This window comes from Aptenodytes patagonicus, chromosome 21, assembly GCF_965638725.1.
Source record: "Aptenodytes patagonicus chromosome 21, bAptPat1.pri.cur, whole genome shotgun sequence".
Classification (NCBI taxonomy): domain Eukaryota; kingdom Metazoa; phylum Chordata; class Aves; order Sphenisciformes; family Spheniscidae; genus Aptenodytes; species Aptenodytes patagonicus.
Window position 1 is genome coordinate 7729330 of NC_134969.1, and position 25286 is coordinate 7754615.

Here is a 25286-nt window from a genome sequence, read left to right on the forward strand (position 1 = left end):
TTCCTTTGCAGAGGACATTCCTGGGTGACCCTGGCATGGGGATGGACCTTGGAACGGTTGCCAAAATGTCTTCTCTGACCCGTGTCCCTGCAGGGGTACTGCTGGGAGCAATACCGTGCCACCTGCAGCCACCCTTCACTCTCCAGAGGATCATCTTGGAGAGCTGCTGGTTCTGAGGCTACAGGAGCTCCTGAGATCCACTTGCCACATGAAATAAATTCCCCATCACCTCCAGGGCTTCCTGGTGTGCCTTCTGCTCCAGGTCACTGCAAAAGTGTCTGTCTCAGTAGAAGTCACTGAAACCACCTGCTTTGCCTCCAGAGCTGCCCTGGAGAGCGTGAACCATCCCAGCACCATGGGGCTCATGTCTCTGAGTGGCATTAGTTTCCAGAACGACGTCTGTCCCAATTTAGGATGCAGACAGCTCTTTCCAGTCCTGTAAAGCACTCTGCCAGCTCCATTAAGTTCTGGATCATACTCCACTTATAGGTCCCACTCTGGCCACGTGAAAGCAATAACATGCATCATTCCATGTGTTGCCAGCAGCTATCTGATGCATGGAAGTTCCCCTCTCAAAATATTCACCAAACACAGCTCCAGGGTGCACAGCTGGGATGTCAGATTGTCCTTCCCAGGGTCTTCATCACAGCTGGCTTTGTCTCAGGGTCTGGCTCTGCTTTCAGTATTTACACAAAGGCCTTTTGCCTAAGTTCATGCAGGGAATTCAGAAGCTGGGCAAGTTCATGGGCAGGTGTGATTATCTCCTTTGATGCACCTCACACAGTATTTGTCAGCACCATATTTAGACTGCTGAAATGTTATTGGTTTTTGCAGCATGGTCAGGTCTTCGTGGAGTCTCCTCTGAGACTTTGGATCAAACTCTGTAGGACTGAGCCCTGGTCTCCTTATTCCTGTTGAGTTGTACCACATTCCGTAAGCACCCTATCAAGATCAGTTGGAGTCACAATGTAAAATACTTCAAAGCCAGAGCTGGAAGATCAGATCTGGCCTTTAAATAGTTTTTATGCCAGTGGTATAAAGATTTAATTCCTCTTTGCCATTCTAGGATCTATTTGACAGCCTTCCTGCCTGCCTTCCTGCCTTTCTTCCCTCCTTCCTTCCCTCCTTCCTTCCTTCCTTCCTTCGTTCCTTTCTAGTTCCTTTTCTCTGCTCTACTGAATTTGAACATCACTCTGATGGGTTTTAGGCCCTTTGCTACAGGAGTGATGTTCCCATCAGTGCGTTGGTCTCTCACTGGGGTACTCATGCTGCCTCTTCCAGCCTATGCTTGCTGACTGACTCATGTATTTAGCTGAGGATCTCTTTGCGGAGGGTGTTAAGAGGCAGATACCTGCAGGATCTATTCACAGCTCCCAAGTTAATTGCCTGAAATGCCTCTCTTGAACCCCCCTAGATCTCAACTCGTTTTCCCTTAGCCTCATTCCTCTGGGTTACTTAACACTAAACTATCAGTAGCATCTTCCCTTGTGCGCTCTGGGGTGGTTTTTCCAGTGTAGAGACACTAATTCCCTCTGTCCTCTGGAAATTTGGAGATCCCCATCCTGACTGCTTATTGCATCTGGTTACCTGTTTGATCCTCTCCAAGTTTCAATCCTAAACCCTAGCCCTGCACAGCTACCGTTCATGTCAGACCACGTGGGGACTGGTGGTCATCTGCTTCATTAGTTGCTGTCTCAGTTGCACTGTGGAGCTCTGAAGGAGGGCTTGTTCATGGGATAGCTGGCTGCCGAGGGTCAGAGGCTGTTCCTGTTCCCTGCTTGCCGAAGGGACAGTCCTGCCTGCGGTAGGTACGCTTATATTCTCCTCCCGTTGCTGCTTGCACTGACAACTTGACATGAAATTTCTGCAAATGCTGGAACTGTTCAGGAGCTGCAAGTACAAAGAGGAGCAACAAGGGCTCAGGTGAACTCCTGCCACATGTTAGCAAATAACCATTCAAAGAGCAAAGCTGCACTGATTGCCAGCCCTGCTACAGGGCTGTGAGGGGAATCTGGAGTGCAGGTATGAGGTAGAGCCCAAAGAGCCTTCCAGAGGGCTGCGAGGGATGCAAAGACCTTGTTATGGAGGAGAGAGCTCAGCACTGCCCCAAGGGTTAATTAGCAGCATCCTTTGCCTTTGGAGGTGTTCATCTAAGTGCTTCCTCATGGGGGGACAACTGTCTTTGTTGCCTAGATACAGCCTTGCTGGGGCTTTGAGGAAGGTACCTGGAGCTTCATTAGAAGAGGATGTTAGTGGGATTTTCAGATTTAGCCGCACTATGTAAATTATTACCCAGGGCAGCCCTGAGGCAAAGTGGCTGCTGGTTACTATCAGCCACACATCACATCCAAGTGCTGACAAGACAAATAAGGGTAATTGTCCCTCTCCCCTTAATCAGGGGGATGTGATTTGCTGATGGAGGCCTTGGTCAGGTGCTCACCAGCATTGCCTGCTCAGCAAAGTGAGCATCCCTGTGGACACAGGCTGGGGAGCGAGGACCAGCCAGGTCCAACACCCTTCAGCTGTTGGAAGTGAGTAGCAAGCAAGCAGCTGTTTTTCATGGCTTGGAGGAAGGTTGCAGGGAGTATAATCATTACAAAATAAAGAAGATCTGAGGAAATGGTGGTTTGTTGCTGGTTTTTTCCATGTTACATGGGCCGTACCTATGCTGGGAGGCTGCATGGCCAGCTCATGGAGCAGGGATGTTCAGTGCTGAACTGGGGGCAGTGAAAGTCGAACTGTTGAATTGTTGAGCCAAATGCTAATTAGATGCTTTCTGGGACCATCTCTTCTGCTCTCATACCTAACAATATCTGAGGGAATTCTTTCAGTAAAAAGCCAACTTTGGCCAGTAATAGTATAAGTAATGATCCTGGTTCACATTCCCTGCAGCTCCCAGCAGGACCAGCACAGCCCAAGGGGCGTCCCAGCATCTTTGCGTGAAGACATGGAGAAAGGAAAGACAAAATTTGATGGCTGTGGGCTCATAGCTTTATAAAACCAAGTGCAACTGCTCTTTAAAGTGCTGAGTAAAAGGCTGGGCCTACATGTAGAGCAGTAACCCCTGATCGGTGAGCTATAAGTAAGAGCCAGACATAAAGGACTTCTTCCCAAGGACCTGCCCTTGCTAGTGCCTGAATTCATGTTTGACGCTGAAAACCTCCCTTAGCTGCTGGACCCAGGGATGCTGTAAGGCCTTACAGCAGCATCAGCACAGGTGCAGCTCCTTGGCACTGAAGGCTCTGCTCTGGCATGCCTGGCTGGTGTCACTGTCCACATCTGCCCCCATGGGGTCCACATCTGGGAACACCTTTCTCATCCCAGCTATGGGTGCACCAAGGGAGCAGCAGCTGCTTTGGCCGCGGCGATGCCTGTATCAGGGACTGGAGCATGCTCAGGGCATGGGGGACCAAGGGAAAACGTCTAAGCTCTGGAGCAGCAGGACATCCTCCTCCTCCTCCTCCTCTTTAAAGGATAAAGCTCCAGTGAAACAGGGTCTGGATTCCCCTGCACTCTCCGGTCCCTGCTTCTGCTCACCATATGACCTAAAGTCAGACAAAATGACATTAAGCAGGGCCATCAGCAAAGTAAATAACAAACCACCCTTGCTCTCTGCTTGTACCTTGTCTCAGGCAGGAAATTGCCTGATGAAGTCTGACTCCTGATGTAGGCTTGAGAAGGGGGATGGGCAGGAAACAACCGCAGATAGAGCAACAGCCTTTTAATTAGAAGGCAGCACAGATGATTGTGATGGTGATATATGTTTTCATTAGGAAAGAGGATGTTGTGCAGCGGCTGTGCCAGAGCGTTTAGAAGCTCCTCCTGGCCTGGGAGTGAGAAATGGTCTGTCCTGACTTCGCTGAACACTTCCTCAGGCACGCTGGGGTGAAGAGTCCCTGCTGGGTGTGGGATCACCTGAAAGTCAGCTCTGATGGCCTAAAATCCCAGGGCAGATGCTGGTGGAAGGGTTTGCTGTGCCCTGCAAAGGCTGCGTGCTCCTGCTTTGAACCTGACTTCAGAGCTCTGTCCCCTGCCTGCTTGTGGGTGAGCAAACCTGCACATCAGCCTCCATCATGGTGACAATGTATGTCAGGGTGAGACTTACCTCTACATGCTTGCACCCTGCTCGAGTGCCTTCCAAAGATGCTAAAGATTTCTGAGTGTAAAGAAAAAGTGCAAATCCTGCCGGGCGTTAGTGAGACACTGAGACATCTTTCTATACTGGTGCCTTCCCTGCCGTCCCAAGCACACACAGCCACAAGTGCTTGTGCTGTCTAGTGGTGATGGTGACAACATAGGTCAAGTTGGGATGGCTTTCAGTGTGAAAGTCTGGGATATTCACCCGGAGATTATGGGACTTCTGAGCACTGATTTAACAAGAAATATATCAATCATTTGAAAATGGTTTGATTTAGAAGTGGAGTGTCTTGGTGCCAGATTTAACATTTTCAAATTTATTTCCTTTCTCTTGTTGCAATGTGTCTCATTAAGTAGCACAAGTTCCCCAAACTCCTGCATACTTATGCTCATTTACACCTCAGTCACTGACTTCATTAGAATATTTTGATGCAATTAGAGGTCTTAATTCATTTCTTTGCCTTTCCCCTGGAAAGAACTTAACACAGAATGATCTCTAGCAAAATGGCTAGGCAGCTCGTGGTGGTTTCAGCAGACACTGACACTGCAAGTCATCCTTCACAGATGTGTTTTATGGGCCCATTTGCAGCTTCCACCTACTGCTTTCCTCCACCTATTGCCCTGACAGTGTTTTGACCTCTTGCACTAAAGGTTGTGCAAGAGTTTTGTGATTTGTTCTTATGAATTAAAGTGGACAACCGCAGCTGTGTCTCCTCCATGCTGTGAGTAGAGTTTTTCATTTTTATGGAGTGGTGATGTGTTTTGTAAGGTGACTTGTCCTGACACCTTCCTTGCTGTTGTTTAGAGACACCATTTTGTAGTAGGGTCTGGAACTTCTGAATCAGAGGTGTCAGACTCATGAGCCAGACAGGCCAGCTTACACCAGGATCGATGACAAAGTTACGGCTCCCTGAGCATCCTCTCACCTGCTGCATATAAATCAGTTTATTTCATTTTGCCTTAAAATGTAACTGTACAACACACATAATGTATGATGCAATGACTCACCATGAGCCCAATCATCCAGGTGCTGGGAGTTCAGCAGAGCAGTAACCTTGTCTCTCCATGAGAGCCAGGCCACCTCTGATCTGGAGCCTGGAAAGCAGTCTGCTTGATAGTGGACCTGGGTGCAACACACTTAACTGAATTTTTATCAGTTCTTCTCAAAATAGAGCCATGCAGCCAGTGATGCCAGCTTGGGTGACTTTCTGATTCTAGGACAGATTTCAGAATGAGTAGAGACAAAACATGAAAACAAGTTAAAAAGACCCCAGGAAAACAGTAACTCAGAGAGTTGGCTATGTGAGAAAGAGATGACATGGTATCCAAAAATTATCCAGTCTCACTATCTAAAGGACCCGGGGCCAGTACCCCTGACTGTCCCAGGTCCAAACTGTGCTGCCGTGTTTCAACACTGTTTTGCAGCACGGCTGCAGCTTCCCCAGCCCAGTGCTTCGGGGCTCGGCTAGCACAGGGCACAGAGGGCAGGGGGGAGCTCTGGTCACCCCAGGAGGTGCCAGCAGTGCTGGGCAGAGCTGCTGGTAGCCCCCTTGCTGAGCTGCCCTAGCGCGTTCACTGCATGCACACAGCAAAACCAGAGACTGGAGGAGGTGAGGCTGGTTATTTTGGCACATGTGTCCTGTCCTCAGGGCAGAAAAAAAGACGTCGGATAAGTGTCCTTTACTTTTTAGAGCCTGGCACTGCAACACAAAACATCTTTCAGCACCCGCTGGAAATGGTTGCAATTAACTCCCCATGGTGAGTGGGAGACTTCCAGTTCTGGTCTTTTACTGAACAAAACCAAGTCCCAGCCTGGCAGCAGCTGAGCCAGGAGATACAAGGTGCAGCGTGGCCATTGTCCTGCAGCCACTTGTACTGCCAATGCTGCCCGTCTTGTCCATCTCATACTCTTGCTTTTCTGCTCCGCCAGCACCAGGGCAGTGGTACCCTGATGTTTTGATGAGTAAGTGTTAACTGAGATGAGCCTCCTTTCCCCCCTCGCCGAGCACTTTGTGCTGGCCCCAGGTGCTGATGATCTGTGGTGCAGTCCCAGGTGGAGCATCAGGACATAGCTGTCATCTCAATGCTGAAGAACATATCGCAGTGCCAGGTGGGTTTCTGCAGGGACCGGTGTGCAGCAGCGGTTTAGTAAATTGCCTCCCTCTTGTGGTGGCTCTGTTGCTTGTAAAGTCACACAAGCTTCAAACACGGACAGGTTTTGCATGCTTGGCCTTCTGCATAGCATCAGAGCAGGAGAGCAGCGACCCTGGGCAGGTGGAAATCCCAGGAGCTGTAGCTGATGAATAGCATAAGTCCATCAGTGATCCCTGCTCTGCTGATGCCAGTGATGGCACCGGTGAGCTCTGGGAGGTGCTGCACGGTAGGGCTAAACCCCAGCCAGAGCTGGAACAAGCAGGTGAGAGGAGCTGAGCTTAAAAACTGACAGCAAAAAAGTAGATCAGAGAGCTCAGAGATTAAATGTGCAACTTTGGGGTGATGATGTCCTCCAGAAGTCAAAGAGGTTGAGTCTGAACATCACCCTCAGCTGCAGATCCTTCTGGAAATGCAGGAGCCATTAAATAACAAAACAAAGCAGATACACCAAGAAGGCAATGCTGACCCATTTGCCAGGGGTTGCACTGAGAGCAGTGATGGTTAAGGGTGCACTTCAGAGGAGATCACAGAACTAGGCAAGCAAAACTGGCAACAGTTTGGCAAAAAAACCAAGCCAGAGCTGGTCTATATTAAATGTGGAGCTGAATGTCCCTGAAATAAGTGTCCTGCAAGCAGGGAATTCTGCAACAACTGCCACAGAAAGGAGCATTATGCAAATATATGCAAGTCATCAAGGTGTATGTAATCACAGAAAGTGACAATGCAGATAGCAGGCGACTTGTTCACCGTAACAATGTCCTAGACAAAGGAAAGAAAATAGTGGAGGAATTAAATGGACACCCACACACAGATAAACTCAATCAAGGCACTTAGGTGATGTGCGGGCAGAGTAAGGCAACACAGGAAAGTGAGAATGCAAGTCAGAAAGTGAAACAAAACCCTGAAAAACAAAGTCAGAGGGAAAACAAAGAGAGAAGTTACCAGTGACAGGGACATAGTTTGCAAAATGTGTGTTTACAAGGGGTGGGCCCACTTTGATGCAGGCTAACTTTGGGGATTGCAAAGATTTAAGGCCAACCAACTCCAATACATTTGTTTAATCAATGAGGCAGCTGGTTGTGCTCCACCCTTTTGCACTGAAGAGATCAGGTTTTGCAGGAACTAAAATGCAGAGGAGACTGCATTGTTCCAGAAAATGGCTGCTTTATGGTGGCTAGATACATGGAGTGATGGCATTAGGAAAGTGTTTGTCCCTCAAAAGCAACCTCATATAGCTATGAAAAGATACCAACTCTGGAAGCACTAAGTCTGGAAATAGCTGCAGAACAGCAGCTCAGTGCTTCAGGTATCCAGAAAACATCCTTTTCTTATCAAAGTACCGATTACCCTACATTTAATGGGTTTCACGTCCTGAAATGGCCCCAAGTGTGTCCCATTCACCTGTGCTTCAAAAACAAGCACCTGAGATGTCCTCAAGAAGTAAGAATACACAGGAAAAAACTGGAAAAATAGTGAAGAGCAATACTACAGTGTAACCAGTCAGCCAAGGTCCTTGGGGATTGCATTATACAGGAAGGATAATTATGAATTCGTGCATTGCTATATGAAGATTAATTAATGAATGAACAGCCTAAGGTCTGGTAGCCCTAATCTTAGGCAGGGTGCTGTTGCATAAAGCTCTCTATAAACAACAAAATAGAGCAGAAGACACACATTGCCCAGAACAACTCAGCGTACACAGGAGACAGGAGAAGGGAGATCTCTGCAGATCAGTGCCCGGTTAAGGAGGTCGGGTGGGAATGTCACCCCCTGAGCAGGACACAGTGGTGCAGGAGAACGTGTTTTTGTGCTGCCTGCCCTTCTTTGAGGACTAGACCCCAGAGTGGGCTGTTGGGGTAAAACACAACACTATGGGAATTGTTAACTGATGCTTCAGTATTACATGAGCTGTTGAAAGCTGATCTGATGCCAGCCAAGTTGGGCTGGTGGCTGGAGAGGGCATGTTCCGGTTGCTTCCAGGGCTGTGATTCAGATGGAGGAGTGGAAAAGACATGCAAAACTAGAGAAGGAATTGCCTGCTGTGATACCATGGAAGCAATGAAAGATGAAACCTATGCATGGGAAAAGCCAGGAACAGAGTAGGAAGGGGAATGATACAGTGGGGGTGCTGAATTCCTGCAGGCACTGGGAAAAGGTCCTGCCTTGAAGCCTCAAAGCCAGGGCCAGAGATGTAGACATCCCCAACCTCCTCCTCTGTCTCTCAGGGCCTGGGTGGTGCTGCCTGGCTGTTTGTGGCTTCTCTGGTTCAGGTGTAAATGCCCCATATGTTGAGCATCCACCATGTCTGTTAAGAAAGTCTCTAGACCAGGTTGCCAGGAATGCTCCTTTGATTGAAGATATTCAAACTAAAATTTCCTTCTCTACATTCTGTTCTATTTCTTCTATTTGCAATTTCAAACATGCATATCCTGCAAACCAAATGCCCTCAGTTGTGTTTGTGGGGCAGAACAGACAGAACTGAAGCAGGAGAGGCAAATGAGCTCCATGACTTCATTGGCAGCAACATGGACAATAATATCTCCCTTGCTGCTGGTGCAGGAGTGGGGAAGAGAGAAGAACTGGGTATGACACAAAATCTCCCCGGGCAGGGAAGGGACTGTGCTCTGAGCAATCCTACCACATATCCTGGCACCTTCTCCTGCATGTGAAACACCTGCTATCCCCACCATAGTGTGGGCACCCTGGAGCTTCTTGTAGACCTACCTGTTTCATGTAGAACAGGTATTACTGGAGACTTTCTGAGGAGACTTCCAGCAAGACAGAAGTGCTGTTCCACTTGATGAGCTGAGAGTATCCAGGATCAGAGACAGCACTGAGGTAGTGTGTCTCAGTGGTGGGTTGTCAGATGTCATTCCAAGAGCAGTTCAGCTAAACTGACTCTAGAGTTCAGCAAGGAACAGTATGTTGATATGATGAAGCAGCTATGTCATGAAGGACCTGGCTATCGTCCCAGGGAGCATCTCACGATTACCCTTTTTAAGACACATTGCTCTATCTGTTTCATCCATTCAGCCTGACCATTTCCTTGAGGATAACACAGTGAACTGAGGCCACATCAAATTAGACAGATTTTGCTCACTTGGACTGCTTGCTCACTTGTTAGCTACCACAACAGCCAGTAGTCCAGGAGTATCAAACAGATGATGAAGAGTAGGGATTTTTGCAATACTTGTTGGCAATGAGGCCAAGGTCACCACAGACCATTTAGAATAAATGTCTGCCACAAGTGGAAAGCTCTTTCCATGGAGGACTTAGCAATAACAATATGGATTGTGGATGTGGCTTCTTGAACACTTCCCATGAAAACACTGGGCACATTTCAGGCAGGTAATAAGCCTCTTCACATCTCCCTGTGGTGAGGTTGGTTTTGGGCCATCAGGAATGACTTCACATACGCAGTTCCTAGACGTGTTTTAAGTAAGGACCAAGAAACTTTCATCAGGAGTAATAATAGAGCTTCCTTTTAAAGCAGCCCTTATGGACAGAGCACTCATATTTATGAGTCAAAAGGATTTGAATCATACAGGCAGTTTCTCCAGGGGTCAGCCCCACCACTTCCAGTTGAAGCACACACCAGACTGGGACCAGGGCAGTTGTTTTCACAATGTGGTCAATGAAGATAGGTAAGTTAGGGAGAAGTTATTCTACAGAAACTTCATCTGGAGGTGGAATGACATGATCTCACATTCTTAGCATCAGCCAGCACAGTGCGTCAGCATTGGCAATCAGTTATCCTGGCTTGTAAACAAGTGTGTAATCACAGCCCTCCACTGCAGCATTCATGGGAACACACCTGGAAAGGTAGGCTTGTTTTTAAAGAGAAATCCAAAAAATAGCTTTTAGCTTGACAGATTTTGATTGCACCTCCACAGACGTAATTATTGAATGCCTTGCTTTCATTAACCATAATGAGTGCTTCCTTACCCTTTTGTCCGTAGTTTCATTCAGTGGATGGCACAGTGCTTGCACAGTAAGAAACAGGTCCCTCCGTCCCACCTGGCAGTGCATGACTCAGAATGGCTTCAGCACCATGAAGTGATGCAAACACATAGCCCTCTATTATCTCTTTTCACCCAGATGAATGAACCCTGAATCAGATGTCAATAACTGCTTGACATTCTTGGAGATCTCTGCATGCTGCTGAGTTTATCTCCATACAATTTCCCTGTTGAGAAAGCAACAAAGGGCTTCGGCGCCTGCTGCTCTGTGCAATAGGAAGCTGTGGTAGAGGTTGAGCAATCCAAGGAATGCTTGAAACGCCCACTTGAGTTTTGGCTCTGGAGCCTCGTGTTTTGCCTTTTCTCTGTGTTCTCTTGGGTAGATGTCTCAGTTTCTCAATTCCTGCCACTTGGCCTCAGTTTTTGGCAGGACCTTCCCCTCCTTGCTAGAAGCCAGTGCTGTGTTTGTAGAGCAGAGTGCACAGGATGGAAGCAGAGGAACAAGCACGGGAATGCACATGAATATATCACCAGCTCTTGCTACAGCAGGAGAAAGGCAGAGAGGGGACTAGCCATGACATGAGGTTGTCAGGACAAACAGAACAGCATCCGGTGCGTGACACAGTGTCTTGGGTCAGCATTCACATCATTCAAACCTTTTATCTGCACAGCTCACTTTTCATTTCTGCTGAGCCCTAGGAACCATGTGCAATGAGGTTGTCTCATTACTGTATTTCACTCATGAGCAGCTCGCTCAGCTCACCCAGAGCTCTGGCAGCTGCATACTCTGACAGTAACCAGGTGGTAAGCGTCTCATCATTTGAAACCATGATCTCTGTGGAAACCAATTTTAGATAGTTAAGCAGCTTTGTCCTCTAGCCTGCCATGGGGAGCTAGCTCTCCAGCAAGGCTGTGTGTGGCTCTGGATGCTGCAGGTATCTCAGCCCTGAGATACATGCAGAGACTACACCTGCAGGTGGAATTAAGGGGGGGCAGTGGTTTGCAGTGATTCATGTCATTGCCACCCTGCCAGGCTGTTGTGCCAGCCCTGCGGTAGTCACGCCGACACACCTTTCAACGAGACATGGACAAGTGATGAGATACAGCCTTGTGATGTCTCTCAACAGTTACATTTTGAAATCCATGTTAGAGCCTAACCTGAAACTTTAGGATTCTTCATGTGTATTTCTGCTTTTCTAAACCATGGCCTCAGCATCAGGCCATAGATGGGTGGAGGGCTGCTCAAACCATCTCTCGCCAGCACTGTGCATGGGCAGGATGGGACATGCTCTGTGTTGTACTCGGTCTGTCACAACTCTGTCTTTGGTGCTGTGAAAAAGGGACTTGTTCCTGCTGGAGACACAGGAGGGGAAGTGTCTGGTGCTATAATTCCACGTGGGAGGTTTGTGAAGTTCTTTTTACCAGTGTCTGGTGGGAGCTGAGCTATTGCTGTAAGTCCTGTACCTCCTTCCTCCCATGCTGCTTTTCCAGATGAGCATATTTGACTGCTCATGACCAGACCATGACCACAGCTGGCACCAGCGGTGATTGAAACACCATCCACAGAGGGAACAGGACAGCCCAGCCCTGAGTAGGCTCTGCCCTTGGGGAAGGCTGGAGGTGATGGACATGTACTGTGAACTCCAGGATCATTTCCTGGCTCCCCAAGCTGAGAATATCTCCTAGCTCCTGGTTTGGATGAGACAGAGGAGCTTTCTGCCCCTTTCTCACCTGCCTGTGAACTAAAGGAGCCATGGCTGTGGCTGTATGCCTGATCTGACCAGTCTGAAGGAAACCCAGCCCTGCATCTCCCTTCACACTGGGGGGCTGCCCTTGGGAGAGAGCTGGCAGAGATGGGGACCATTGCACTGACACACACCGCAGGCAGAAAACCTTTCAGAAGAGCACATTTTGCAGCACAAATGACTCTTTTCCTTCTCTCCTAGAGCTCTGCAGGGGCTATCTCCAGCATGCTGGGTGCCTGCAGACTCTCCACGTTTCCTGTTTTCATTCCAGTATCTGCAGTGCTAACATACTGCATGCCTCAAATTCCAGCCCTGACGCACCAGGAAAAGGGGCCAAGGGCAGATTCATGGGAGTCTCGGAGCCTTTCGTGCCCTTTCCCCAGCCAGGCTGGCGATACTGATAACTCCCTGACTCCTTCCTTCATCCTTTTTCTTCCTTTCTCTCTTCTAATTCCTAGAGTTGCTGCGTTATCCCTCAGCACTTTAATGCTGCAGTATTCTTCTGGCAGAGAAGGGCACTGATTTGCCCTGCTTTACTAAAGGCAGCAGCTGGAAAAAGCTCCCTCGCTGAATCAGTGCTGTTAGTCTAGAGATAAAGTGTGTACAAAAGATTGCTCTGAGGTCCAAGAGCTTTTGCAAAAATGTGGCATAGCCAACATAATACCGTTTCCCCATTGCAGTGATAACTTTCTAATTCTTCCCTCCTAATGGTATAAATCAGGAGTAAAACCCTTAAGCCAGTGGAAGAATTGTCTTGGCAAATATTTAATAACACTGCTTTGAATGCAGTGTCATAGAATCATAGAATCATAGAATCGTTTAGGTTGGAAAAGACCTTTAAGATCATCAAATCCAACCCTTAACCTAGCACTGCCAAGTCCACCACTAAACCATGTCCCTAAGTGCCACATCTACACGTCTTTTAAATACCTCCAGGGATGGTGACTCAACCACTTCCCTGGGCAGCCTGTTCCAGTGCCTGGACAACCCTTTTAGTGAAGAAATTTTTCCTAATATCCAATCTAAACCTCCCCTGGCACAACTTGAGGCCGTTTCCTCTCGTCCTATCGCTTGTTACTTGGGAGAAGAGACCGACCCCCACCTCGCTACAACCTCCTTTCAGGGAGTTGTAGAGAGCGATGAGGTCTCCCCTCAGCCTCCTCTTCTCCAGGCTAAACAACCCCAGTTCCCTCAGCCGCTCCTCATCAGACTTGTTCTCCAGACCCTTCACCAGCCTCGTTGCCCTTCTCTGGACACGCTCCAGCACCTCAACGTCCTTCTTGTAGTGAGGGGCCCAAAACTGAACACAGTGTTCGAGGTGCGGCCTCACCAGGGCCGAGTACAGGGGCACGATCACTTCCCTACTCCTGCTGGCCACACTATTTCTGATACAGGCCAGGATGCCATTGGCCTTCTTGGCCGCCTGGGCACACTGCCGGCTCATGTTCAGCCGGCTGTCGACCAGCACCCCCAGGCCCTTTTCTGCCAGGCAGCTTTCCAGCCGCTCTTCCCCAAGCCTGTAGCGCTGCATGGGGATGTGTGCAGGAGTGCAGGACCTGACAGATCCATCCCTTCTGTGCCTTCCCTCAACTCACAGCCAGCACTGATGCACAGTACCCAAAACACACGAAACGTGCAGACTTGGCAATTCATGGCTTAAGGGACAAATTCTGCTCCTTTTAATTCCAGTGGTTAGTTGAGGCCAGATGTTGACAGCAGAAACAGTAAGCTGTGGCCAATCTGTAATCCAAGCAATGTGCAACAGCACAGGAAAATATTTTCAGCCCCATGTACGGCACCTGCTGTTGGCAGGACCCTCTCTCACCCCACCTGCTGCTGGCACCTGCGGGGGGATCCTGGGTAAGCCATGGCTGTGCCCATGGATGAGCAGGACATGTACTTGCAACTGCAAGTACTGATGGCATGACACAAGGGATTTCTTCCAAAAGCCGTGCTGTCCTGCAGGTAGCTGTCTTTCCCACCAAGGCAGGTGACAGGGGTGCAAGAGCAAGCAATGGAGAAGCAGCAAATTTATACCCCAGGTGGAGCTTTCTCCACAACCCCCCTCCAGCCCTGCCCTTGGCTTTGAGCTTGCAGCTCTTCTGGCCCAAAGAAAGCACCTCCACAATGCTATGTACCTACTGCCCACTCCTCTGTGACTCCCTGCCCGTCCCCTCTCCCAGCATGGAGAGGAGCGGGGTGGCGAAAGGAGAGGGACCCCAGCTCCAGTCTGGTGAGCACATCAGGAGGGAGGATTATCTCTGTGTGGCACAAGTGGGAAGCCAGAGGAGCAGCAGTGAAAGCCCACCAGGCTGCACAGCAGTAGCTAGACAGGGGTCCATGTGCCGGCAGATCTCAGCCCAGCTCACAGCGTTTAGATTTCCACCTGGGATCAGCTGGCATCCAAGGGCGACTTCTAAGGTGTCTCTGCAAGATAAGATAACCCATGACAGCAGGCTTCAGTCCCACGGCAGAGCCCACACTCCTCCTAGAAGTGCTTTAAGGGTGGGTAAATTGAAAACCTCCTCTGTGGCAGATGAGGGGGCAGAGCAGTGGCAGCTCCTGCTCAGGGAGGAGGTACTGCAGCCACTGCCCATCCCCCGGGCAGGATCCTGGACATGGTGGCCAGAGGCTTTGTGGGTTCACCCCAATTTCTCCGAGCATTTCAGAGCCCATTTTAGCTGCACTTCAGTGGTGGATTCCTTTGCTTTGGGCTTTTGATGAAAACTCCTGTTTTTCCTTGTTTTAAAATCATATTCTCTTCCCACTGAACAGCAGCTTCAATGGAGAGGTTTAAAAGACAAACATGTCTCTCACCACATTTTAATTATTTAATCAGGGAAAGGGCTGTACTTTGCTTTACTTTTACATGCTTAGAGACAGAGGTAGTTTAAAGTGAACACATGATTATTTAAAATTGAAAGTGCTACTTTTTCAGGAAGCATTATATTTTTAAAATGTTGCTTTTGCTAATCATTTTTTTTCCTCCCTTCACCTTCCCTCCCTCCTTATTTTTCACCTTCAATGCACCCTAGACACATTTTTCTTGTGAGAAAAACAGGACAGTTTTTGAAAAATACAAAACTATGTGAGAGACAAGAAAAGATGATCAAATTGCCTATTTTTTCTAGGTTGAAAGCACAGAATCACTGTGCAAAGTTCTCCAGCATTCTTGCACAGCCCTAGGAAAGAGGCTTGTTCTGAAAAGGCTGTTCTGATGAAATCACATTTTCCATGACAAAAAAAAGTCTTTGTCAAAGACATCTTGACAGCTTGCTCTTGGCTTTGCCTGCTGGCTGGAGATGGGGCTCTTTCAGTTATTTATGTAAATGTTGTCAGAGGCTGAAGTGCAGAAAGGGGGGCTGCTCCTGGGCCTCTCTGAGCTGTTAGCCTGGTTGGCAACCAGGTTCTCCCAGGTTATAATACCAGACAGACAAAGTGCTGCCTATAGGCATCCCAGCCAGTGAGGACCTGAAACCTCAGCATCCGTGGAGAACAGTCTCTCCTTTCCACATGGTTGGAGCCTGCTGAACTGGGACAAGCCATGGATCCATGAGGTCCATCCATCCTTCTCACAGCCTGGAAGTACAGCTGCAGCTGGAGGAGCAAGGGCCAGTTGGAGGTTACCAGCTCTTCTTGCTGCATGTCCCTCAGCCTTGCCTAAAGCTGATCCACCTGCCTGCCAGAGGCAATTTGTACATCATGTATAGAATCATAGAATCATAGAATAGTTTTGGTTGGAAGGGACCTCTAAAGGTCATCTAGTCCAACCCCCCTGCCATGGGCAGGGACATCTTCAACAGATCAGGTTGCTTGGAGCCCCGTCCAACCTGACCTTGAATGTTTCCAGGGATGGGGCATCCACCACCTCTCTGGGCAACCTGGGCCAGTGTTTCACCACCCTCAGCATAAAAAATTTCTTCCTTGTATCTAGTCTAAATCTACTCCCGTTTAGCTGAGCCCAGCTTGGCAATGCCTTCATGCAGAAATGAGGAACAAGTGGCAAAGGGTTTAAAATAGATCCTCTGATGCCTTCTTTGTGTGTGTCTTTCCAAGTGACCTCTCCCACCACATTTTTTAACATCACTCACAAAAGAGGCATGTCTTGCATTTTTCTGTGCCTGCTCATAAGAAAGGTCCCATCCTGAGAAGTTTTGTTCTTAATTCTGATCTTCCGCAGTTTTCTGGAAGCCATTAAAAATCCCATCTCCTTCTGAATTTGACTTAATCTTTGAGGACAAGAATTTAGGAAGATTCATAAAAGGGTGTGAAAAATTTTGTGCACATGAGGAATTACCTATTGTCATAATAGACAGCAACGAGAAATACAGAAGGGGTGTTCAGGGTTTAAGTCAATCTCATTTAAGCCGATCTTCAGAGATTGGATTGAGGCTTAACGTAGAAGGAAATATCCTGCATCTGCTACTGCAGGGCTCTTGCACCTTCTGACCATTGTCACCTGGAGGAGCTGGGGCCATGTGCACGGCACTTGCTCTTTGTGAGCAGATCCAGTGTCCTTACAGCCCTAAGGGAAAGGCTTAGGGACTGCAGGACTCAATTTCCTAGACACACTGGTGCTTGTTGACCAGGACCATGGTTTTAATAGCACAGCATGGCCAGAGGACTGAAATGATTTAGGGCTGTCTAATCCAGCTGTGCTGGAGCCCCCAGAGTTGTTGCCTGCAGGATCTAACCCCCATGGGCAGCTCCTTGCCCCACTGGCACGCTCACCATGCTGCCATCGCTTCTCAGCTCAGGGAGTCCATGAGCATAAGCAAACACAGGGGTGAGTCCCCAGGTGGGTATGGGACATGCTCAGCTGCTGAGCACACACTCCCTCTACGCACCTCTGTGTGCCAAGTGGCAGGATTGTGGTGTGCAGCACCTTCAGAAATTTTTTTTCCGCAATGGTTCAGTGTGGCTTTCCTAGTGTTTTAAACAGGGCAGACGCGGTAGTGTGAGCCACTGCTCCCTTTAGTCCCATAAAGCTTCCTCCATCCCAGCCTTGGTCTCACACGGTCCTGCCCTCCCATCGCTGCCTCTCCTGCAGGCCAAAATCAGTGTCCTGGGGAGAAAGGTGCCTAGCGCTGAGGTTTGTAAGCAAAATAAATCAGGAGCCTGGAGCTCCCAAACCATCTGTCTCTCCCTGAACGCTATGCAAGGCAGAAGCCCAGCCGTCCTATTAGCCCCTCTGCTGCTGGCAGGACTCCCAGATCCCTCCATTTGTGACCAGCCAACATGCCCTTCATTTTTTCCTCTCAACCTTCATTTAATGCGTTTGGGAGTCCAATGTGAGCACTGCTTCCAGATAAAAGCATCTGCTCCAGATAAAAGCATCAGCTGGAGGCATCAATGTGATTTCTAAGTACATGAGGAACAGAAGGCGCCCTCAGAGTGGACTCGACCTTCACAAGCAGGAGCTGACAGGACCATCAGTGGGTATGGTGTGGGGTAAGGCTAGAGGAGGGGACTGGTGGACCATGCTGGAGGAAGGGGACCCAACTGGGTTTACCAGGCTTTGGGAGGGCTTGCTGAGGAGCAGGTCACTGGAGCAGCCTGGGGGTGAGAGGAGGCACAGAGCAAGAGGAGGGAGGAGGTGAAGGGGATGAGGCAGGGAAAGGCCAGTGGGGTCTGTGATATGTCAACTTTGGGGGTCAGTGATGACTGTGGAGGTGTGGGAGGGGAGGAAGGCTTCTGCTGACTTCCCAGGGATGTGACTTCTCATTGGCATCGTGGATGTGTCCAACCCTGGTGATGCCAATGGGAAGGAAGAGTTCCCAGCTCTGGGGCACCCTTCTTGTGTGGCCTTGAGAAAGAAGCAGTGTTTGTCTCTGCCTCAGTTTCCCTATCTATAAAACAGGACCTCCACTGAGACGTTATCAGCATGCCGCAATGCAAGCTTCGTGGATGAGAGCAGCATCAGGTGTGATCCCCCCATCCCATAAGCTGGTTGGCGCTGTGCACCGAGCATGGCCAGCTAAGGGTTTCTCCTCAACAGCCCATCTCCAGGGCCAGCTGCCAGCTGGCAGCAGCCATCACAGAGAGCTGTTTTGGGGTCAGTAAAGAGGACAATGAAGCTGCACAATGGAAGACGCCCTACTTTTTGGAAGAAGGTGAGGTCTGGATTTGTCACTTAGATGCAGGAAGGTGCCAATTCCTGGTACCTGCTGGTTTATCAGAGCAGTGAGACTTAGCCCTGCCTTTTAGTAGCACCAGGGTCCTGCAGAAGAGGAGTGGGGCAGGGGTAGATTTTTTTTTTTTTTCTTTAATCTCTTTCAAATCGATCCCACCCCTCTGCTTCTCTCCCAGCACTATGCAAAGTCAGTTCAGGGAGTGAAAAGCAAAATCCAGATTCCCTCTTCTAGGACACAGTCTCTTTAAAAGTCCAGACCCTTTGCTGGGATTCAGGTGGTGACAGTTGTCCCTGGGAAGTGACAGGTCTCCCAAAGTGACAGTGCCACTGTCACACCAGACACTGCTGCTCTGTGGAGGAGGCTGGACACTGGCACAGACTGGTGATACAGACTGGCTGGAGTGGGATTTCTCGCTCACTGCCAGCCACAGACTGACCCTAGAAAGAGGAGGAAACCAGCAGGTAATAGAGCAAGGAAATGCCACTGCAGGTGAGTGACCGTGAATCATCCCCATGTCACATTTTCTCCTGCATTATTATCCTTTTTAAAAATTAAAGATGGTAATAGGTTACTGTAGTTGAAAGTGAGATAATGGGAGATTTTAGGGAGATAAAATTATAATGGTATCCAGGGAGAGAAGGGGATAGGGAGAGAAAATTGAAAGGGATTCATTATGAACTTATCCTCACTTATAAATACTCCCCCAGGTTAGGACCTTATGGTGTTAATAATTAACCAGAATCTTATGAAGGCTAAAATAACTACAACATGCACGAGGATCATCGCTTCAGTATTCAGCATGTGCACAGACCTTGCCCGCCACTCGTCTCAGTTACTGTGGCAACAGTACATCTGCTTTCCACAATATCCTTCATTAATCATTTACACCCAGGGGGGGAAAAAAAAAAGTCTTGGAGGAATGATACCACAGGAGCTATTTCTGCTCGCCTCCCTCCAGTGAGTGGGACCAGCTCTGAACACAGCCTTTCAACCGGTATTTACAGCCAAACCCCTACGCGATGCAAGCTGGGTGCTCCACAGCTCTTAGTCCATCCACAAACTTGGTGGGTTTGGGTATTCCCTTATTTTGGTGACGAGAGCGGTGTGACCCCTGGCGGGGGGGAGCAGGGTCCTCAGAGGGAAGGATACCTGGAGGAGGGATGCACTTCCAAAAACTACTTTTCCGGTGTTATTTCTTTTTCTTTCCCACTGCATGAAAGGAGCTTTTGGGAGGTGAACTGGGAGGTCTTCACACTCAGACAGCACCCTTGGGGAGGCTGGGTGGGCAGGAGGAAGGCTTGCTCTCTTCCCCCGTCTCTGCCCCATATCGTCTTTCGGCAGTCAGGGTGAGATGCAGCATCCCCAGCCGAGCTGCAGCTCACCCACTGATGCCTTCCTTGCCCAGGAGGAAGAAGGAAACATCGCTCTTTGCCCTAGGAGACTGTCCGGCAGCAGCATTAGCAAGGCAAACATCTCCCAGCACAGCAGGACAAGCCTCTTCCAGCTGCAGCTCAGCCCAGGGGCAGCCCTGGCCCTGCCATGGGGACGGTGACCGCCTTCCCCATCCCCTCCTGGACCCTCATCTCGAGGCTGCACCTTGCTACTTTACACAGCTCCTTCTCAGACTGAAGCAGGTTATTTAAAGAGTGCAAATAAACTGGGTATGAAATAACTCCTTTTATAATCTTTCCTGGAGTATCCAACATAAAAGAAACTGCGTATTCAGCATGTAATTCATACCGGACCCTCATATTGTACTTTCTGTGTAAGAGTATGGCGATGCTTTACCCAGCAGTTCTCCTGGATCTGGGTGAATTTTATCTCCAGTTTATGGATTGACGAGGTGAGGAATGGACAGGCCATGTAACGCTCCCTGATACAGGTCACTTGAAGGCCAGAAAGATCTCTGTTTTCTCCTGCTGAGTGCTCATGCACATTATAATCAAGTCATCCCTGAACTTCCTTGAAAAACTAAGCAAATTCCACTCTTTCAAACGTTTTCTCCAGCTATCAAATAGCTTACGTATCTTTTCGGCATTCTCCCCATCTAGCCAACATCTATGTGGAAACATGGCCTGCAGGTCTACATGTGCATCCCAGATGAGCTCACTGCTGTAGAGGTGTGACATGTCCCCTCTTAGTGCTTCCTCCAGCTGCTTGGGACCACTCTCTGTGCCGCTCTCCTCATGATTTGTTTGCCCATGGTGCTTCACCTTGTCTGTGGCCCCTGCTTTTCAGGAGAGAGATCCTAGACAGAGATCAGAGCAGAGTGGCAAGGGGAAAGCAGGAGTAACATGGGGTGCAGCTCTTTCATAAAGGCTCTCCTGCTGACACCTTGTCCCTCCAGCCAGAGCAGCATCTTCACCTCATGGCAGAGGAACCAAGTCAAGCCAGCACCAGCCTTGGGCTCCCTGGACACCCTTGCCCTGAACATGCCAGGAAGGAGTAAGTTCTGGTGGGACCAGACCCCATTATCCCAGGTGTAAGAGCCACCCCTGCATCTCCTCCTCCCAGGATTCCCTTATCCTGGGATTTTCAGGCTAGTTTAGTGCAGTTACCTGGTAGTCACTGACTCTGAGAGTTTCAATCTCACTGCAGCCCAATGGGCCTTAAAGTTGAGAAGCAAGCCAGCTACTGGGAAAAGGACTGGGCATATGTTGGAAACAACTTGTTTCTGTAGAAGCAACCTCAGACACCAGCCATTTGTCAGGACACTTTGATTTTACTGACTCTGAAATTCCAGTGTGGAGCTGATTACAACCTGCTCTACCACAAATCAAACCGTTGTGGATGAGTAGCTCCAACCAGAGGACCCTGCAATGAAAGTGCACCTCTCCAGCAGTGTGCTTTGCCCACCAGACTCACCCCTCACTCCTTTGGTTCATCTCCCACAAGCTGTTCTTCACCTGCAAGCTGATCTCATCGAAGCACCGAGCCCCCATTGGTGTCAGGGGCCAGGCCAGGGGCTGCCTGCCGTGAGCATGGCCTGTATTTGGGCGTATCCCATCTTTCTGGTTCCCTGGAAGGTATCGAGCAGGACTGAGGAAGGACTAGTATTTGTGGGACTCTGCCTTGAAGTGCTTCTCTATGGGATGCACATGGCTGCAGGAGGAACGTGGACCTTGCTTCCCGCTCTGGGTGGTTCAGCAGGTCCTCACAGGCCACAGTCCCAGGTGCTGCAGAGATATTTAAAGGTAGTGAGAGGACATCAGTCACATCTACCAAGTAGAAGGAGCCATCTGGGCCCTGAAATAGTTTCCATTCCTTGTCCTGGACAGACTTGAGATTGTTCTGGTTCTATGGTGTTAATCTATGAAGCACTAGAAAATGTCTCCGTGCACTATGGGACTGCAAATGCAGCTGGTCTTTCTCACCAGTATTTCTTTCCTGCTACTTCATGGTTCTCATCACAGCTGTATTGATGGGAGGGGACCTCTGGAGCTCTCCAGTCCACCTCCCACTCAGAGCAGGACAGTTACCAGCACTAGTCAGTCACCCCAACTGTGTTTCTGTCCACTGAAGATGCATGCCCAGCACTCTCTGTTGCAAAAAGTCCTAGGAGTCAGTGGGAGGAGGGCCTGGCAGGATAAGAAAATTCCTTTGGCAATTGCAGTGCAATGGCCCTATGGGATGTCCCTGCTGTGAAAGCAGTGGAGCACGTGCCATTGACCAGAAGGTGAAGTGTAATGTGCACTGGAAGGTGACAGGCCATCCTTCAGAAAAGCCTACCGCTGAGACCTGCAGAGGAGCCTCTCATTACAGCAGTGCCTGCGGCTGGAGAAAGGGCCGATGACGTGAAACGAAGTGACAGCAGGTGCCTCCCAAAAGGGTTAATCTTTAACCACATTACGGCACAGATCAAACCGCAGGAGGTGAAGGAGGTCTGGTCGGATCTTGGACTGTGGGGTTGTGGGTATCCCTGCCCCACAGAAAGAGTCCCCCCAGGTCTCACCACGATCTCCTGAGTGCACAGCAAGGACAGTGTCCAGGACCAGTGCAGCATCACAGCACCTCTCCAGTGTCCCTATCAGCCTCTAGTAGAAAAGACAGAACCCTCTTCCCCATGAACATCTGTACGCTATGCCCTGGACAACACAGAGGTGGGTAAAGGGAATCCAGCCAAAGCTTCCTAATTAATGGGACATGCCTCTGAATTTCTTAGCCCTGGGAAGAGTGAACCCATCTCTGCAGCCAAGTGCAGAAGGTGTCAGTACTGAGTCACTTCTTTGCTCACAAATTCTATGCCATGAGGAAGTGAGATGAGCAGGGGTTGCAGCAGAAGACTCGGCAAAAGAGAGCTACTTGCACCTTGCAAGATATCTCCAGAAGGTTTTCCAATCTCAGTTGCAAGAGTATGCTTGGAGAGGGGAGATTGTCAGGAACTGGGTGTTTAACTCTGGGAGCCAGCAACTTCAATTCTCTTCATGGAGACACGGGGCTGCTGAGAGCTGGTGCAGAGGTACCAGGGAAAAGGCAGCAGCACACTGCCATTTCAGGAAAGCCTCGACTTCCCAGGAGCATCCCAGGAGCATCGTTCAGCCATGTCTACCCAGATCCCAGCAGGGAGTTTTGGAGTCAGTGGGGTCTCATGGTGGAGTGGTTCAAGGTTTCTCTGCAGCACAGTCAGAGCCAGCCCTTCATCTTCCTTTTTGTTCCTGTCCATTGGGTGGCATCTCAGTGACAGAGTAGGTTAATGGGAAAAGGTGTTCAGGGATACCTGCCCTGCATCCCAGCAGGGTTGTGTGCTGGTTGCTGCAGGCAAATGGTCCTCCTGAAATTTTGGAAGCGATTCAACAGCCAGCCCAGAGGAACCCCTTCCCTACCATGGCTGCAGGTGCAGGGAGCATTGTTCCCAGCTCTGGATGTGTCACCCTGGGCTGAGGGAGGAGAGGACAAGTACATAGAGAAGCTCCAGCCCAAGGAGTGCAGCATGGGCTCTGCGCAGTGTCGCCTAGCCCCTGGTAATAAGGATAGCAAATTAGACTTCTTTAAATAACCAGGACCTCTTCAGAAAAGAGAGTAAGATCCTCAGACAGCCTGATCTCCACTTAATCCCTGCAAACAGACACCTCTGATTAGGAGGATTGGTTTCTTTTGGCAGGGGGGACAGATTGAGGGCTTTGCCTGGCAGGAGCAAAGCAGTGACATCTGGTCCTGTGTCTCCTAAACCCTGAGAGCCCCTGACTTCTGTCCCCAATTTAATTCTCAGCTTTCTTGCTTTTCCTCTCCATCCCAGCAGCAAACCCCCTTCATTAGCATCTGACCTGGAGCATGAGCATTTGTATATCTCCATCAGTACGCGCAGCCCTAGCGCACGTCATGCCGGGGATCAGAGAGGAGCACTGAGCCTCTGGATCTGGAAGGGGCAGGCGAGGTGGGCAGAGGTGGGCAGGAGTCACCCCCGAGGATGCGGCGACAGCTTTGTCTGCAAGGGCTGTGCGGACAGCAGGGTTGCTCCTCACCCCCCTGCACCACTGACACAAATTAGAGGAGCCACACCACTGACACAGAGCTCTCGGTTAATGAGCAGGGGCACTAATGAATCTGTATGTTATCTCAATGTATCCTCTGCCTCTAGGACAGCCCCAGGGTGCTTCAAGCAAACAAATGAAGGAAACATGTCTATTAGGGCTTGCCATGCACCTGGCCCAGCCCTGCAGGCTGGGAGCTGGCTGCGTTCAGGACAACTGCACATCCACAGGAGCAATTTATACAGGCTCACAACAAACATTTTTGCTGAAGATTTTATGCAAGATTTGCCAGGGTTTTTATCAAAACAAAAAATGAGATTTCTCTTGGTTTGTTTTTTTTTTCTCAGTCTCATTTTCTTAATGAGATTCTGAAATTTCAACCCTCCCCCAAGATATAAGTTGTTTTCTGTGTTGATGAAGATCAGTTTTGGCTGAAAATAATTTTGATGGAAAATGTTCAGCTGTCTCTCCAGCAGGGTAAAGCCCTAATGGAGCCCTGCGATGCAAAAGTGCTGGCATGACTGAATGCCTTTGCTTTAAGAGGCAGCAAAGAGAACAGCCCCTGGCAAGGAGAGAATTGGCTTTCAATCCCAGCTGCATTCTTGGAGCAGCCTTGGAGAGGTAGGAGACCCACTGAAGTATCTCAAACCACCAGCCAGTCGTGATGAGGAGCACATTGTTTTCTGGCTGTTTTCTTTCCATCCTAACCCAGTTGGATGGCTCTGAAGACACCTTCCAGACTGGGCAGCAAAGGAGAGAAATGGGGGGGATGCTGATGAGACGCGGAGCTAAACTGGGTATCGGGATGTTTGGCACCTGGGCAGGCTTGGGTGGACATCTAGGCACTCAGAAGTGCCCAGGGAGAAGGAAGGGACATCTGGGTCTATACTTTGCTAATGTAAGTCTAGGGTGGCAGTTTTGTGATGGTTCAGCCTCAGGGGTCTTTATGGATAGCAGTAGCCCCAAAGTGGGGTGCCACTGGAAAATTACACCACTGACAGGGAGCGTGAGTGGGATGCTGGACCTGTGTGGGATGGGGTCTGCAGAAGAGGTGATATGATGTGTATGCTGGAGCTGCCACAGGTCCCTGCAGGAAGAGATCTCCTAAAGGTGCCGGGGAGGTCTCACCACCCCACCACCGGGGAGGCCTCACCACCTCACCACCCTGCACTCATGTCATCTGGAGGGAACCAAGAGGTGAGAATTATGACTGCTGGGAGCATGAGAGCATCGTACAGAGCAGCATCGGCAGAGCAGCACATCTACAGGAACCAAAGGTGGAAGAGCAGTGAAGCAAGAACAGGATGGTTTTGTGGGAAACCTTGGTCTGAAACAACTGGAAGCATGGGATGGCATCTGCCAACAGACAGGACATCTCAAATGCCAACATCACCTCAGGCCTACATCTGAATAGTGAATTAAATAGGTCTGGGAATATGCCCAGGCACCGGGACCAACCAGCATGAGCAGCCCACACTATCTCATGGACTTTCCCAGTCCCTGCAGCAGGATGGATGCATCCAAACCAGTCCCAGGAATGCTCCAGATGCTGATCATGTCCAGGAATTGCTTTGGAGAGAGCTATCTGGCACAGTCCAAAACCCAGGGCCCTTTCTGACAATTTAGCAGTACAGGCAATTGCATTTCTAACCCTGGCAAGCACTGCCAGGCTCTGTTTAACGTGCC